At 45.3% G+C, this 15,688-nt stretch overlaps 1 protein-coding gene across 1 annotated transcript in view; it reads right to left on the minus strand.

The window, feature by feature from the left end:
* The window catches only part of ABCA5 (ATP binding cassette subfamily A member 5), a 244,628-nt gene that overhangs the window by 221,095 nt on the left and 7,845 nt on the right, over positions 1-15,688 (minus strand). The window lies entirely within an intron of this gene.

A 15,688-nucleotide genomic window follows, 5' to 3' on the forward strand; every position in this document is an offset into this window, starting at 1 on the left:
CTACAGAAGCTTTTATCACCTTACATTCCACATCCATAGATATTAAAGGGGTTGCCAGGCTTGGGGTTCAAGTTTGCACTCTGTGACAGCAGACTTGTGAATCCTCACAGCACGCAGTGTGTGCGGCCGTCAGGATTTTCCAGTGGTGGCCCAGAGAGCAGACGGGCGTGTGACCACAAGTATGCAATTTTACATGCAGTCACGTGCCAACTAGACATGGGCACACACGTGAGCGCACATCTAGTCGGATTCTGGCTGGCAGTATGAAATTTGCATACCTGCAGTCGGTCACATGACAGCTCGCTCACGGCAACGGAGAATCCTGACAGCGCGTACGGTGAGGATTCACAAGTCTGCGATCATGTAATGTTACGGGGTCTCTAATGGCTGAGCTGCTGCACTTCCTTACACGTCTCAATAATATCACTCACAGGTGATAAGGGAAGATTTAGGAGAAGGAGAAAAAAATGTCATGAACGGATTTGTTACACCAGTGGCTCCTATTGCAGGACTACGCTGGTATTACCTCCTTTTCCACTGGCCATTCTGCCACACGTTACTAAAGGCAGACGGCATGGAGGGTGGCTGAATATTCTAAACCGGGGGACTATTGGGCCGGATGTTATACACTGGGTGGTGAGGGGCTAGATGTTGCACACCTGATAGCGAGGGGTCGGATGTACTATAGCGAGGGCAATGGGGTTGGATGTTACACAGCGAGGGCAACGGGATGAACTACAAACCAGAATTCAATTATTAAGACGTTGGACTTCTTAGAGACCTCTTCTATTACGGACTTCTGACTACATAGGATACGGCTAGTAATAATAACATAAATGGTATAATTTCATTAAAACTTCTAGCTTCTATATATGGTTTAGATATAACATAACTTCAAATAAAATAATAAAACTGTCTACAAATTAGTATCACGGAGCATTCTGCACAACCAACAATAATACATAAATAACAGCTGCGGATGTTTCTTTGGGTACAGTCGGGGGGGGGGGGGTTAGCTCTGTCCAAATTTGGCGCTTCTGGCAGTATATTTCCCTGGCAGAAGAGGATGCTGTTTATCTCAGTTTCATCGTGTTTATATACAGCGTCTTCTTTCCTTACTACAGTCAGGCAGAAAACAAGAATACAAAATGAATGCCAGTTCCATGCGCTATGTTTAACCACATGAAGGCGAAGAACCATGAGATCCCTATAGCTTCACACATTCACCGCATCTATAAAGCACCAGCACATCCATCTCCTAATGTCACATTTAGGGTTATACCGCAAGTCATAGAGGAGGCTGAGCTGACGGCAAATGTTGAAATACAGCCCCCAAAGGGAAGGGTGCGATATCCCCACAGTACATGAGAACAACACTCTCTTTCTTGGGTCACTTGATGCTACTTCCACAAGACGGCCTAGTTTGATTAGCTACATGAGGATGGCCAGCTGCGTCACTTACCTGGGGTCTTCCAGATGGCTCTGGGATGTACTATAGTGAGAAGACAAGCCAGCGGATGTCGTGTGATGGCTCAATGTTGTGTTGGAAACCTTGTGTTCTCGCATCATGTGCATGTGACACATGCCACCTACCTAACCTTGAAGAATACCACTGTTCATGACTGCTGGATTCACCTAATAGCTACCAATGGTTGGTTCAGGAATTATGTAAGGAACATGCCAGATGATCAAGATGATAAGATGTGTCAAAATTTCCAGATCTCAATTTGGGGAATATGTTGGAAAAACAGGTCTTATCAACGGAGGCCCAACCGAGCAAATGATCAAAACGGAAAGGATCTACTGCCAAGATACCGCAGGACTTCTGGGCTCCGGGATTCAACGAGCTGGAGAACAAGGGGAACCTACACAATAACAGTCAGGTAGTTTTATTTTTATGGTTGATCAAATAATGGGGAAGGTACAATAGCTCCGTGTGATCCTCTGAGATAATATCACACCTGACAGACACTTGAAAGGTCAAAGTGGGAACTTTTGCATCCCCCTTCAAAAGGGGCTAAAAGGTTGCATGTGATAAATCCAAATAACACCTAACCATCTCTTGATCAAAAACAGATGAACTGAAAATTTTAAACAAAATTATCAAATACAAATCTCTACATTTAATTACGGTATCCAGCCACGAGTATCGTAGCTCAATATTTTCTTCCCGACCACAGTTCCATTCATTCTCTATGGGGCTGCAGAAAAAAAATAGAACAGCTCTCGAGAGCCCCATAGGAAATGAATAGAGCAGCGGTTGAGAATGTGCGCCGTTCTGTCTATTGGTGCAGGTCCCAGCGGTCGGAACCCATCAATCAGTAAGGTATATCTTTACTGCAAAAAGGGAGATTCACTGGCAGGTGGTGAAGAAGAGGTAAATGTCCTCCAACTACTACACCCTCTCCACGGCCATAGAGATAGAAGTGACAGTCAATGCTAATTCACTAGGATAGATTTATATTCATCTGATTTTTTTAACTCAGCCTAATAAAACCATGCATGTGCAAAACTTTTAAATAGGTTGTAAGTTTGTAAAGTAATTCGTTCCATGCATCTCAAATCTTCTACCTTTTGAACCCAAAGATTAAGAGAAGGCAGCTCGGTTCACTCCATAGCACCAGTTTGCTGGAAAACTTGGTTATGACTTTAAACTCTGTTGTATGTATTACACTTGCCATGTTCCACCCCCTTGGTTCCCCTGATCATCTCTTGTTGTTACGTTTATTATATTTACACATATGGCGTGAACAAGGGATGCTCTAATAAGCCCAAAACGCATTATATGATTGGGGTTATTTTTGGACATGTTTATGATGCTTGCCAATATGAAGATTTGAGTAAAGTTACAAAAAATTTTAATCCCCAAGTGCTGGACTATTATTTGTTTCTGCAGTATCTTCAAAAGCTTATATCAAGATCTGACATCTAACGGAATTTAGGAAATGCCTTTTAGCAGCAACTTTATCATCTTCAATGAAAGTTATCTGGGTTTCTAAAGATGTGAATTTTAGCTGAATGATATTAGAAAAGCTTAATTAGTCTTACCAGTAAAATCACAACATCATTCTGCATCACTTACTCTTCCATCACTTCCAGAACATGACAAGCCCTCAAAGAAGTTCTGCAACAGCCTTTGGCCATGTGTCCCTATTGAAATGTAACATCTGTCTTCATAGTGACTAGATCTAATAATGATGGATAGTAATCCAAGGCCGATAATGATCCAAAAACGATAGTCATGCAAGACCAATAGTGAACCAAGGCCGAAAGTCGTCCAAGGGCGATACTGGTCCAAGAGAGATAGTGGTCCCAGGTCAACAGGGATCAAAGGCAGATAATGATGCAAGGGCAATAGCTGCCGAAGGGCAAAGGCACAGAATCCATCAGATCTCTGAAGGAGTCTTATGAAATTTGTCACCAAGATATAGCAGCAGATCTTTAATATCCTGTGTGTTGCTTGGTGTAGCCTCCATTGATCGGATTTGTTTTCCAGCACAAGCCAAATGATCAATAGGATTGAGATCTGGGACATTTGGAGACAAGTCATCACTTTTAATCTCTTTATTATGTTTCAGAGTTCATTCCTGCCAACCAATATCCTGCTGAAATATGCACTGCCATTAGTTAATCCCGCTGTAAAAAGGGTAGTACGTGGTCTGTATAACAGTTAGGAAGGCAATATGTGTCACATCCACATAATAATAATAATAATAATAAATTTTATTTTTACAGCGCCGACATATTCCGCAGCACTTTACATTTCAGAGGGGATTTGTACAGACAATAGACATTACAGCATAACAATAATCATATACAGTAGATTATAACAAATACCAAGAGGAAAGAGGGTCCTGCTCGCAAGCTTACAGTCTATGAGGAAAGAGGTAGACACGAAAGGTAGGTGGTAACAGTTGCCCTGATTGTATGGACCAGCCATAATGTTAAGTGTGTAACAGTACAAACACAGAGGGCTAATGGATGCATAAAGCATGTGGGAACATGATGCGGGAAATCTGGTTATGGTAAGACTTTTGGCTGTGCCACACAGGGATAGATTAGGTTAATGTGTTGAGGCGATAGGCCAGTCTGAATAAATGCGTTTTCAGGGCACGCTTAAAATTGTGGGGATTGGGGACTAATCGTATTGACCTGGGAAGTGCATTCCAAAGAATTGGCGCGGCACGTGTAAAGTCTTGGAGACGGGAGTGGGAGGTTCTGACTATTGAGGATGCCCACCTCAGGTCATCAGCAGAACGGAGGGCGCGGGTAGGGTGGTATACTGAAACAAGGGAGGAGATGTAGGGTGGTGCTGAGCTATGGAGGGCTTTGTGGGTGAGGGTAATAAGTTTATACTGAATTCTGGAGTGGATGGGTAGCCAGTGTAATGACTGGCACAAGGTAGAGGCATCGGTGTAACGATTGGTGAGGAATATGATCCTGGCTGCAGCATTCAAGACAGATTGGAGAGGGGAGAGTTTGGTAAGAGGGAGACCGATTAGAAGAGAGTTACAATAGTCGAGACGAGAATGAATAAGAGAAACAGTAAGAGTTTTTGCAGAGTCAAAAGTAAGAAAAGGTCGAATTCTAGAAATGTTTTTGAGGTGCAGATGACAAGAGCGAGCCAGTGATCGAATGTGAGGGGCAAAGGAAAGCTCGGAATCAAGTATGACCCCAAGACAGCGGGCCTGTTGCTGGGGAGTAATAGTGGAACCACACACAGAAATGGCAATGTCGGGTATAGGTACATTAGTAGAGGGAGGAAAGACCAGGAGTTCAGTCTTTGACAGGTTCAGTTTCAGATATAGTGAGGACATGATATTAGACACAGCGTTTAGACAATCGTCGGTGTTTTCTAGAAAGGCTGGCGTGATGTCAGGAGAAGAAGCGTTTAATTGGGTGTCATCAGCATAGAGATGGTACTGGAAACCAAATCTACTGATTGTTTGACCAATAGGGGCAGTGTACAAGGAGAAGAGGAGGGGGCCTAGAACCGATCCTTGAGGGACCCCAACAGTAAGGGGAAGGTGAGAGGAGGAGGAACCGGCAAAAGATATAGTAAAGGAGCGGTCGGAGAGATAGGAGGAGAACCAGGAGAGAACGGTGTCCTTGAGGCCAATGGAACGGAGCATAGTGAGGAGGAGCTGATGATCCACTGTGTCGAATGCTGCAGAGAGATCCAAGAGAATTAGCATGGAGTAATGGCCATTTGATTTAGCTGTTAGCAGATCATTAGAGACTTTAGTGAGGGCAGTTTCAGTGGAGTGTAAAGAGCGGAAACCGGATTGGAGAGGGTCGAGAACAGAGTTTTCTGAGAGATAGCGGATAAGACGGGAGTGGACCAGGCGTTCCAGGAGTTTAGAGATGAAGGGAAGATTAGAAAACAGGTCTATAGTTAGCGGCACAGTTTTGGTCGAGGGATGGTTTTTTAAGTAGTGGATGTATGATGGCATGCTTAAATGAGGAGGGAAAATTACCAGAAGAGAGAGAGAGAGGTTAAATATTTTAGTTAGGTGAGGGGTCACAGCAGGGGAAAGGGACTGGAGGAGATGTGACGGAAATAGGTCACTGGTGCAAGTAGTTGGGCGAGAAGATGCAAGGAGCCTGCTTACTTCTTCTTCTGTGACTGGTTCAAAATCAGAGAGTGAGCTAGATGCAGTGGGGGAGGGAGGACAGTGCATGGTATGAGGTGATTGGGAGACAATTTCCTGTCGAATCTGGTCAATTTTTTCTTTGAAGTAATTCGCCAGATCGTCAGCTCGGCGCTCCGTGGTTGGGGCCTGTACTCTTGGATTGAGTAGAGAATGAAAAGTGTCAAAGAGACGTTTCGGGTTATTGGACAGTGAGGTGATGAGGGTGTTGAAATAGGCTTGTTTGGAGAGGTGAAGGGCAATGTTGTATGTTCTAAGCATAAACTTAAAATGGATGATATCTTCGTGCAGATTGGATTTTCTCCACAGACGTTCGGCGCACCTGGAGCACCGCTGCAGGAAACGTGTTTGCACCGTGTGCCAGGGTTGTCGCCATCTGTGTTGTGGTGTTCTATTTATAGGGGGTGCAAATTCATCCAGGGCACTTTGAAGTGTTTCATTGTAATCCACATGATATCAGGACCCAAGGTATCTAGCAGAACAATGCCCAGAGCATCACACTGCTCCATGACAGCTTGTCTTCTTTCCATAGTGCACCCTGGTGCCACCTCTTCCACAGGTACTGTAAGTGACACACATTCACCCAGCCTTAACCCCTTAATGTCCAATGACGGACACAGTCCATCATTGGACTTCTCCCCTGCTTTGATGAGGGCTCCGGCGCTGAGCCTGTATCAAAGCCGGGACATGTCAGCTGTTTTGAACAGCTGACATGTGCCCGCAATAGGCGCAGGTGGAATCGCGATCCACCTGCACCTATTAACCCGTTAAATGCCGCTGTCAAACGCTGACAACGGCGTTTAACCGGCGCTTCCGGCCGCCGGGCTGGAAATGAGGTCATCGCTGACCCCCGTCACGTGATCGGGGGTCAGTGATGCGTTGGCATAACAACCAGAGGTCTCTTGGAGACCTCTATGATTGTTGATGCCGCTTTGCTATGAGCGCCACCCGGTGGTCGGCGCTCATAGCTATGCAGTAATTCTGCTACATATGGGCGATCTGCTCATCGCCAATATGTAGCAGAGCCGATCAAGTATGGCATGCTTCTAGCTTCCCATGGAGGCTATTGAAGAATGACAAAATTTAAAAAAAAAGTATTTTAAAAAATATGAAAAAAATAAAAAAAATATAAAAGTTCAAGTCACCCCCCTTCGCCCTATTCAAAATAAAACAGTAAAAAAAAAAAATTACACATATTTGGTATCGCCACGTTCAGAATCGCTCCATCTATCAATAAAAAAAAAGCATTAACCCGATCGCTAAATGGCGTAGTGAGAAAAAAAATCAAAACCCCAGAATTACGTTTTTTTTTATCTCTGTGACAATGCATTAAAATGCAATAACGGGCGATCAAAAGAACGTGTCTGCATAAAGGTGGTACCATTAAAAATGTCAGCTCGGCACGCAAAAAATAAGCCCTCACCCGACCCCAGATCACGAAAAATGGAGACGCTACGGGTCTCGGAAAATGGTGTTGGTTTTTTTTTTTGTTTGTTTTTTAGCAAACTTTGGATTTTTTTTTCACCACTTAGATAAAAAAGAACCTAGACATGTTTGGTGTCTATTAACTCGTAATGACCTGGCAAATCATAATGGTGGGTCAGTTTTAGCATTTAGTGAACCTAGCAAAAAAGCCAAGCAAAAAACAAGTGTGGGATTGCACATTTTTTGCAATTTCACCGCACTTGGAATTTTTTTCCCGTTTTGTAGTACACGACATGGTAAAATCAATGGTGTTGTTCAAAAGTACAACTCGTCCCGCAAAAAATAAGCCCTCACATGGCCATATTGACGGAAAAATAAAAAAGTTATGGCTCTGGGAAGAAAGGGAGCGAAAAACAAAAACGCAAAAACAAAACTAACCCCGGTCCTTAAGGGGTTAATGGAAACCGTGATTCATCAGACAAGTTCATTTCTGCCATTGCTCCATTTTCCATTTCCAACTGCAGGGATGTTCTCTGGTACATGGCATTAAACGTGAGCACACTGACTGAGGCACAGGCACATAGCAAATTGGGTGTACTGACACCTCTCTATTAGGTGCCCGGTATGCCAGAAACAACCCAACAAATCTTGCCATATAGCAAAAACACACCACAACATCGGTGGTATACCAGAAGCACTCGGCAAGACCTGTCACATAATGGGAACACCTTACAAGATCTGCGGTTTTGGACACGCTTTGACCCACTTGTATAGCCAATACCATTTGTCTCTGCATCTTTCAAGAAAACCATGATTTTTATGCAGGACAAGACTCCAACACAGCATCGACGTCTCCATGGCTCGGCTGCCAGTAAAGGCCTTAAAGATGAAAGAATAATGACATAACCCTTCCTCACCTGACCTAAACTCTACTGAGAACTTGTGGGCCCATCATAGATGAGAGATTTATGTTGAAGGAGATCAGTCACCTCTCTGTGGTTGGTGCTGTCCAAAAAGTTGACCATTAAAAGATGAAGAAACTCCATGGATGGAGCTGTTAAATATTCAGATTTCAGATTTATTAACCTTTTGGACAGCTTGACAGCACTGTAGATGTTCAATAATAAAATTAATCATCAAAAATACAAATCGCCTAATAACTGTGCACACACTGTATACAGTTTAATACACAGTTAGAGGATGCCTACATCTTGCTAGTTGTGCACATTAGGGAGCCGTGATATTGCCAGCAGAGATCAGAAGTACGGCCAGATTTGTCTCTTTATTTCCTGTTCAGCAAAACTGTCATCGGTCCAGCGAGCGTGCTGATAAAATATGCATAAGTGATGATCTGTACCCTCGAATAAAAACGCTGTGCTGAATTACTCTGCATACAATCGATCGAGTAATTTCTATCGGAAACTTACAGCTTTTTATATATTCTTATCCTGCAGACCCAATTTCAAATCTATTCTTTATTCCTATTGAACGTTCAATATCAGTTCAATATGACGTATCATCCTCCACATCGCATGATACTAAAGTGCACTTCTGTCCCATGGATAACACTTCTATTGACAAGACTCTTCCTGCTTACGGCTTTACAATACTTCATTTGTTAGAGCAGCAGTATATGCTCCAGAGAAACTGTTCCTCCAACTATAGCCAATACCAAGAAGCCAACTGTGGTGAACCCACACCTTGCCCCCCCGCCTGACGTCACTATTACGTCAGTCGGATCACATAATGTGGTCTCCCCACTTTCACCAATGTGACATTCCGCACCCCCTGGGGAAATGTAAGGTCAGCTTGATGCAATTTTACACCGACACCACTTATCCACACGGGCCCAGAGAGGCATGAGGAGTGAGAGGATGTGGCCTTCACTGACATGACACCACACTCGTCACAGGCGTGACAGGCTGAGAGGCCCCTTTCACTAGCACCAGTGAAACAGAGCTCTGCCAGCCCGGTAGGACTGCAACCAGTTCCTCGTTAGATATAAGTCCGGTCCGTCAATGGGATTATATTGAGCCAAAAAACAGTCCCGGTAGCATGAACACTTAAACCGAGAAATGGATGTGTGGATTCGTAGATCTGGATAAAAGAGCACCCCAAGGTTAAATTACGGCATATATTTAATTGCCTTATGGGAACACTAGACAACACACCATATACATGATGGTTATACATATACAATGGTCAGATATGCAAATACAATAGTGGTAGGACAAAAGATATAAGCAGATGGATCATGTAAATTACCGGGTTGATGTTCGACCATGTGTGTGCTGGGCCACAGGGGGCATGGGCTGCCAGCTGGCTTCTAAGTCCTTCACAGCACATTACTCAAAGTGATCCCTCTTTCGAGGTGGATCGCATGCAATACAGAGAGAGACCACATGGCCTTAAGGTACTGTCACACTTACGCGGTCAGGATCGCTGGTACATCGCTAAGTGGTCGCTAGTGAGCTGCCACACAGGCAGATCTCACCAGCGACATCGCAAGGGTCGGGGGTCGCTACTTACCTGTCACACTAGGTGATCCTGACATCCTCCCGCCCGGCTCCACGCTCGTCTCTCCACAGGAAGCCCAGCAGGAAGCTGACAAAGAGAAACAGTTCAGGACGTTCTCGCGCGATCAGCGATTACCAGCGGGGGAGCGGGTTGTAGGCAAGTATCACACACAGCGATATCGCTAGCAATATCGCTATAACGTCACTAGTACCAGTGACAGTACCTTTACACTAGCATTTATCCCCTTTGGTCCACTAGCCTGCTGCCCTCTGGGATGAACTTAAATCCCCTCCTCTTGCCTGTAGCCGTTAAAAACTCCAAAACCTAAGATGGCTCATAATTCCGTAATAGGAAAATGGTTTTGGTGCCATTGGAATCGGCCGGGCTCCTGCTACGTGTTGAGACTAAACACATCTTGGCTATGGGGTTCCTATTAGCCATTCTATGTATCTGTCCTCCCAGGGGTGTTAGAACGGATCAAGCCCCTGGAAGGCATATGCCATGTTGTGGAGATCTTGGAAATATACACAATGTATGGCTAGGACGTATAGTATCTCCATAACACCTTATGGAATCAGGTTTCTAGAATTTTCTTTGGCAGCTTCAGCATGACTATATATTACAAGCTCTTTCCCTGCTCTGAGATGGCTGGCTCAAGGAGTGAAATATGTCACACACAGCCTTTTGAGGCATGAACCCATGCTGAGCTAGGTGTTCTCATACAACTACATACTGAAGGGGGTTTTATAATTCCATTCCAGATAAGATACAAATGACTGACCTGAAATTATATCTCCCATATTCTTCACACCGACACTAACCGTTATGGAGAATGTAAAGAGTTGACTTTGGTCACTCAGAATTAAATTGCCTAGCTATATAAACAAATGGGTGTAAACAAAGTGTCACCACGAGCGCCGGAACCACTGGAGTTTAAAAAAACAATTAGTGAAATTATAGAAGGGGAAAACTCCCAAAAATGCAGGGTATATGGAATATTGAGGTCAGTGGTTCTTGCTCAGACATCATAATGGAAACAGGGCAGATGTCATATTTCAAGGGATCTATTAGGCAGCATCAATGTCCATCATAATGCTGTAGATAAGCCCCTGATGTAACCTGAAAGAGAAGAAAAAAAAAAAAAGAGTTAGATTATACTCACCCGGGGATACGGTCCGGTCCGATTGGTGTCGCCGTCCAGTCCAGTGCCTCCCATCTTCATACAATGCCGTCCTCTTTTTTCCTTCCTCTCGTGGCCCCTGCGCAGGCGCACTGCTCTACCCTGTTGAGGGCAGAGCAGAGTCCTGCAGTGCGCAAGCGCTGGGGAGGTACAGCGCCTGCGCACTGCAGTATTCTGCTCTGCCCTCAACAGGGCAGAGCAGTGCGCCTGCGCCGGAGCCGCGACGGGCAGGAATGAAGAGGAGAGCATCGTATGAAGATAGGAGGCGCTGGACCGGACGGTGACACCCATCGGACCGGATCCCCGGGTGAGTATAATCTAACTCTTTTTCCTTCTCTTTCAGGTTACATCGGGGGCTTATCTACAGCATTACAGAATGCTGTGGATAAGCCCCTGATGTCGGTGGCGGCAGCTCATATTCGAAAAAATGGGTGACAGATTCCCTTTAACGTGTATGTGAAAAACAGCATATTGGGGGACATTATTACAAGAACAGGACTAGGATGGGGACATGACCTTAAGATGGGACCAGGATGGGGACATTGCTACAAGAAGGGGAGTAGGATGTGAAACTGTGAAGCTCTGAAGTTGCATTTTGCAACTATTTTTTATTCCTTACGTCCATGGTTTTACAACAACTCCGGGTAGATGTCCAAAATACATGGCCCCTAGTCCAAAAGATCGCCTCTGTTACGCTCCCAGCAGGTGCCCGGTCCTCCGTCACTCACCCGTCTGCTGCCTGGCCCCCGCCGCTCGCTCGGGTCTGGCCCGGTCCTCCGTCGCCCCTCCGGTTGTTGTCCGTCGCTCTGTCACTCGTGCGACTGATGTCCCGCTGGTCCTCTGACTCCGGTATCCCGGCGTGCCCGTGCTCCTCCTGTAGTTCCGGTCTTGCAGCCAGCCACGAGACTTTGGGGCTTGCGCATGCGCACTGGATCGCTTAGGACACGGCGGCGCACACTCTCTTCTTTTTATAGCACCGATGCCCCCTGACCCGGAAGCACAGTCCTGGCCAATGGGAGTATGTACGGGGGTATATTAGGCAGCACTCACTTTCAGGAGGCGCCTGATTATCGCGTTATCCTGCAGTTTTTACTCAGGCTCCCTAGCACCTTGTTCTGTGTAGCTTGCCTCTGCCCTGCCTTATTCTGTCTCTGTTCTCATTCCCTCCACAGCTTCGTCTCTGGCTATTGTCCCGAATGGTTCACGTACCCAAACTATCCTTCCCCTAGGTTCTCCTCCTCCCGCAACAGTCCCTCATTCACAACACTCCCTATACTCATCGCCTTCAATCCCATCCTAACCCACGTGCTCGCCCTTTCTGTAGCCCCTGCTCCCCTACAAGCTGACCTCTCAGTATCGGCTGTTTTGGAACTTTAACCCCCTGGGTCTGCCCCTGACAATCCCTGTATAGAGGTTGGCTCCACTAGGGCCCGCTCACCCAAGGGTGCTTTGGTGCCTCGGCCCAGAGGGTCCACTCTAGGTAATTTGTTTCCCTCGGGTGTGACACCCTCCCCGGGGCCGGTAGACCCTTTGTCTCCTAACTTTTGGTTTGCCCACAGATCTTGTATTTCCTGCCAGTATAGTCTGTAGTCACAGTCCATGCTCCCCCAGACGTCAGATAACACGACCAAAGCAAATGTATCCAACAGCAACAGTCCTTAAAAAAGTTGATTCAATCCAGAAAACAGATCCCTCAGCTGTAGCACGTGTATCCAGCAGAGCTGTCAACCGATCTCCAAACTCCATAATCCTTACATGGGCACCAGGACCTCAGCAATCGATCCTAACCCCTCAACGTCACTTCACAAACTCTTCACTAAGCATGTGGCTTATTGTTCTCTCTCTCTTGGATCAGCCCACTGAATGGGCAGAAGTGTTCACATCCTCCCCCTCAAAGCAATCTGTGCATTGGTGGTCAAACAGGAAACTTGGTCAAAGTTGAAGGACAGATGAATGCAGAATTTTATTAGCAAATACTGCTGCGCATGGGACATACTTGGACATTTCAACATGACAACAAGCCAAAACACAAGGACAAGGCAACCTGTCATTGGCTACAGCAGAACAAAGTGAAGGTTCTGGAGTGGCCACCTCAGTCTCCTGACCTCAATATCATTGAGCCACTCTGGGGAGATCTCAAGCATACAGTTCAAGCAAGACAGCCTAGGAATTAAGAGGAACTGGAGGCTTTTTGCCAAGAAGAGTGGGCAGCTTTACCATCTGACAAAAATAAAGAACCTCAAACAACTACCACAAAAGACTTCAAGCTGTCATTGATGTTAGCGGGGGCAATACATGGTATTAAGAAATGGGGTATGTGAACTTTTGATCAGGGTCATTTGGATGTTTTGGGTTGTCATTATGATTTAAAAAGAGAAAACACAGTAGTTTGACAATAAATGGCTTCACCCAACCACTAACCATTAGTGGAGAATAAGTTTTGAAAAAAGGCCAAGAAAGCAAAAATTCTGCTGGGTAAGTAAACTTTTGAGCACAACTGTATATCATATATATTATAAATAACCTTGCCATTTTCACGCTGGCTACTAGGCCTAATAATAAACTCCCACTTCCTGCTGTTCACACAGGCAGGCCTCATTGGCTTGCACAAAAGCATTAGCAGATGATGCCCTAATCAGGGCAAAGGTTGCAGTGAAGGGAGGGAGAGGATGTCAGCTGTGATATCACCTACTGTGAATGATGGATCCTGTGATATCTATTGTATATAGAGGTGTTATCAGTCATTGTACAGGAGAAGGGAAGGAGGTGAGCTTTGACATCACCTACTGTGAATAGTGGATTGTGTGATACATACTGTATATAGTATGCAAATTGCCTCTTCAGAGAGGAAGAGGACTTTAACTCTATAGCGCCACCTGTTGGTAGTAGCGATCCTTGTAATGTCACTCTCCATAAGGAGAAACCTTACCCTTTATACTGTATACAGAAGTGTTATCAGTCATGGTAAAGTAGGAGAAGGAGATAAGCTGTGATATCACTTACTATGAATGGTGGATCATAGGATACTTATGGTGTTTAGAGGTGTTATCAGTCATTGTACAGGAGCAGGTGAGCTGTGAGGTCACTTATTGTGAATGGTAGATCCTGTGATATCTTCTGTATATAGCGGTGTTATCAGTCATTGTACAGGAGGGAGAGGACGTGAGCTGTGGCATCCCTTATTGTAAATGGTGGATCCTTTATTACCTACATTATATAGAGGAGTTATTATCGGTCATTGTATAGGAGGAGGAGGAGGAAGTAAGCTGTGACATTACCTTTTGTGAATGGTGGATCCTGTATTTCCTACTATATATAGAGGAGTTATCACCAGTCATTGTATGTGAGGAGAAGGATGTTAGTGTGATATAATTTATTATGAATGGTGGATCCGATGCTATGTCATTATAATCCTGGCTGTGATGACAATGAGATTGCTGAAAAGCCTTCTGTACAGAACAAGAATGAGGACTTTAATATTAGGCCACTGGGGTCTTTACTCTGAACTGTGAAATTTCCCCAGATCTTAATATTTGATTCAATTAGAGTGTTATTGTATATAAATATGTAACAAAGAATATTTAATTTGAATAGGTGTAGGGGTCTTTGCTCTAGGATTTCTGTATGATATTAGGCCTAGTCGCTAGTGTGAAAATTGCAAGATCTCTGTTGAGATATCTATTTATCTATACACTGTGACAATATTCTAGTGGTAATGGACTATGCGACCCGATACCCTGAAGCAGTACCCCTAAGGAACTCTTTGGCTAAGAGTATTTCCCGGGAGCTTGTCCATGTTTTTGCTAGGACACCCTTCATGAGCAAGGTAATGAAGGAACTGTGTAGGGTCCTCTAGATTGCCCAGCTGCGAACCTCAATGTACCAGCCACAGACCGACGGCCTACTAGAACGCTTCAATAAAACCTTAAAAGCCATGCTTAAACGGTCATTGAGAAGGACGGTCAAGACTGGGACTACCTGCTTCTGTTTTTGCCTTTTTCCCCATCAGGGAAGTGCCCCAGGCCTCTACTGGCTTCTCGCCCTTTGAGCTCCTGTATGGTCGACAACTGAGAGGGGTCCTCGACATCGCCAAGGAAACATGGGAAGCTGAGGTCACGCCACACAGACGCATCATAGAGCATGTTGCCCAGCTGCAGGAGAGAATAGCGAAAGTGATGCCTATCATGAAAGAGCATCTTTTCCATGCACAGGAGGCACAGGCGAGGGTGTTTCAGAGATCAGCGAGGCTGAGGCAGTTCAAGCTCGGGAACCGCGTGCTAGTGCTTATCCCTACGGTGGAGAGCAAGTTCCTAGCCAAGTGGCAAGGCCCATACAAGGTGGTGGAAAAACTGAGCGAAGTTAATACACCAGCCGGGTCAAAGGAAGCCGCAACAGTTCTATCATGTGAACTTGCTCAAACACAGGCGAGACCGAGAATTGCTGGACACCCCTTGCCTTGGAGCCAGACCCAAAGTCACCATGGATGATGTCACCACTGCAGAGACCCTGATGCCAGCCCAGAGGCAACAGTGTCGGGAGATGTTGCAGCGAAACAGGGACCTATTCTCAGAGTTGCCAGGGAAACGCAGGTGGTCGAACATGACGTGTTGATGGAACAGCATGTAATGGTGAACCACAAACCCTATAGAATTCCAGAAGCATGGAGAGATTTGATATCCAAAGAGGTGAAGAGGATGTTAGACCTCAGGGTGATAGAGGAGTCAAAAAGTGGATGTTCAAGTCCCATCGTCCTCGTACCGAAGCCTGACGGTGAGTGGAGGTTTTGCAACGACTACCGCAAGCTGGATGAAGTCTGTAGTTTTGACGCTTACCCGATGCCTCGTGTGGACAAACTCATTGACAGACTTGGACCCGCGAGATACATTACAACTCTGAACCTGATGAAGAGCTATTG

Source organism: Dendrobates tinctorius, unplaced genomic scaffold, assembly GCF_039654945.1.
Source record: "Dendrobates tinctorius isolate UK_male_01 unplaced genomic scaffold, ASM3965494v1 ptg000014l, whole genome shotgun sequence".
NCBI classification, from domain to species: Eukaryota; Metazoa; Chordata; class Amphibia; order Anura; family Dendrobatidae; genus Dendrobates; species Dendrobates tinctorius.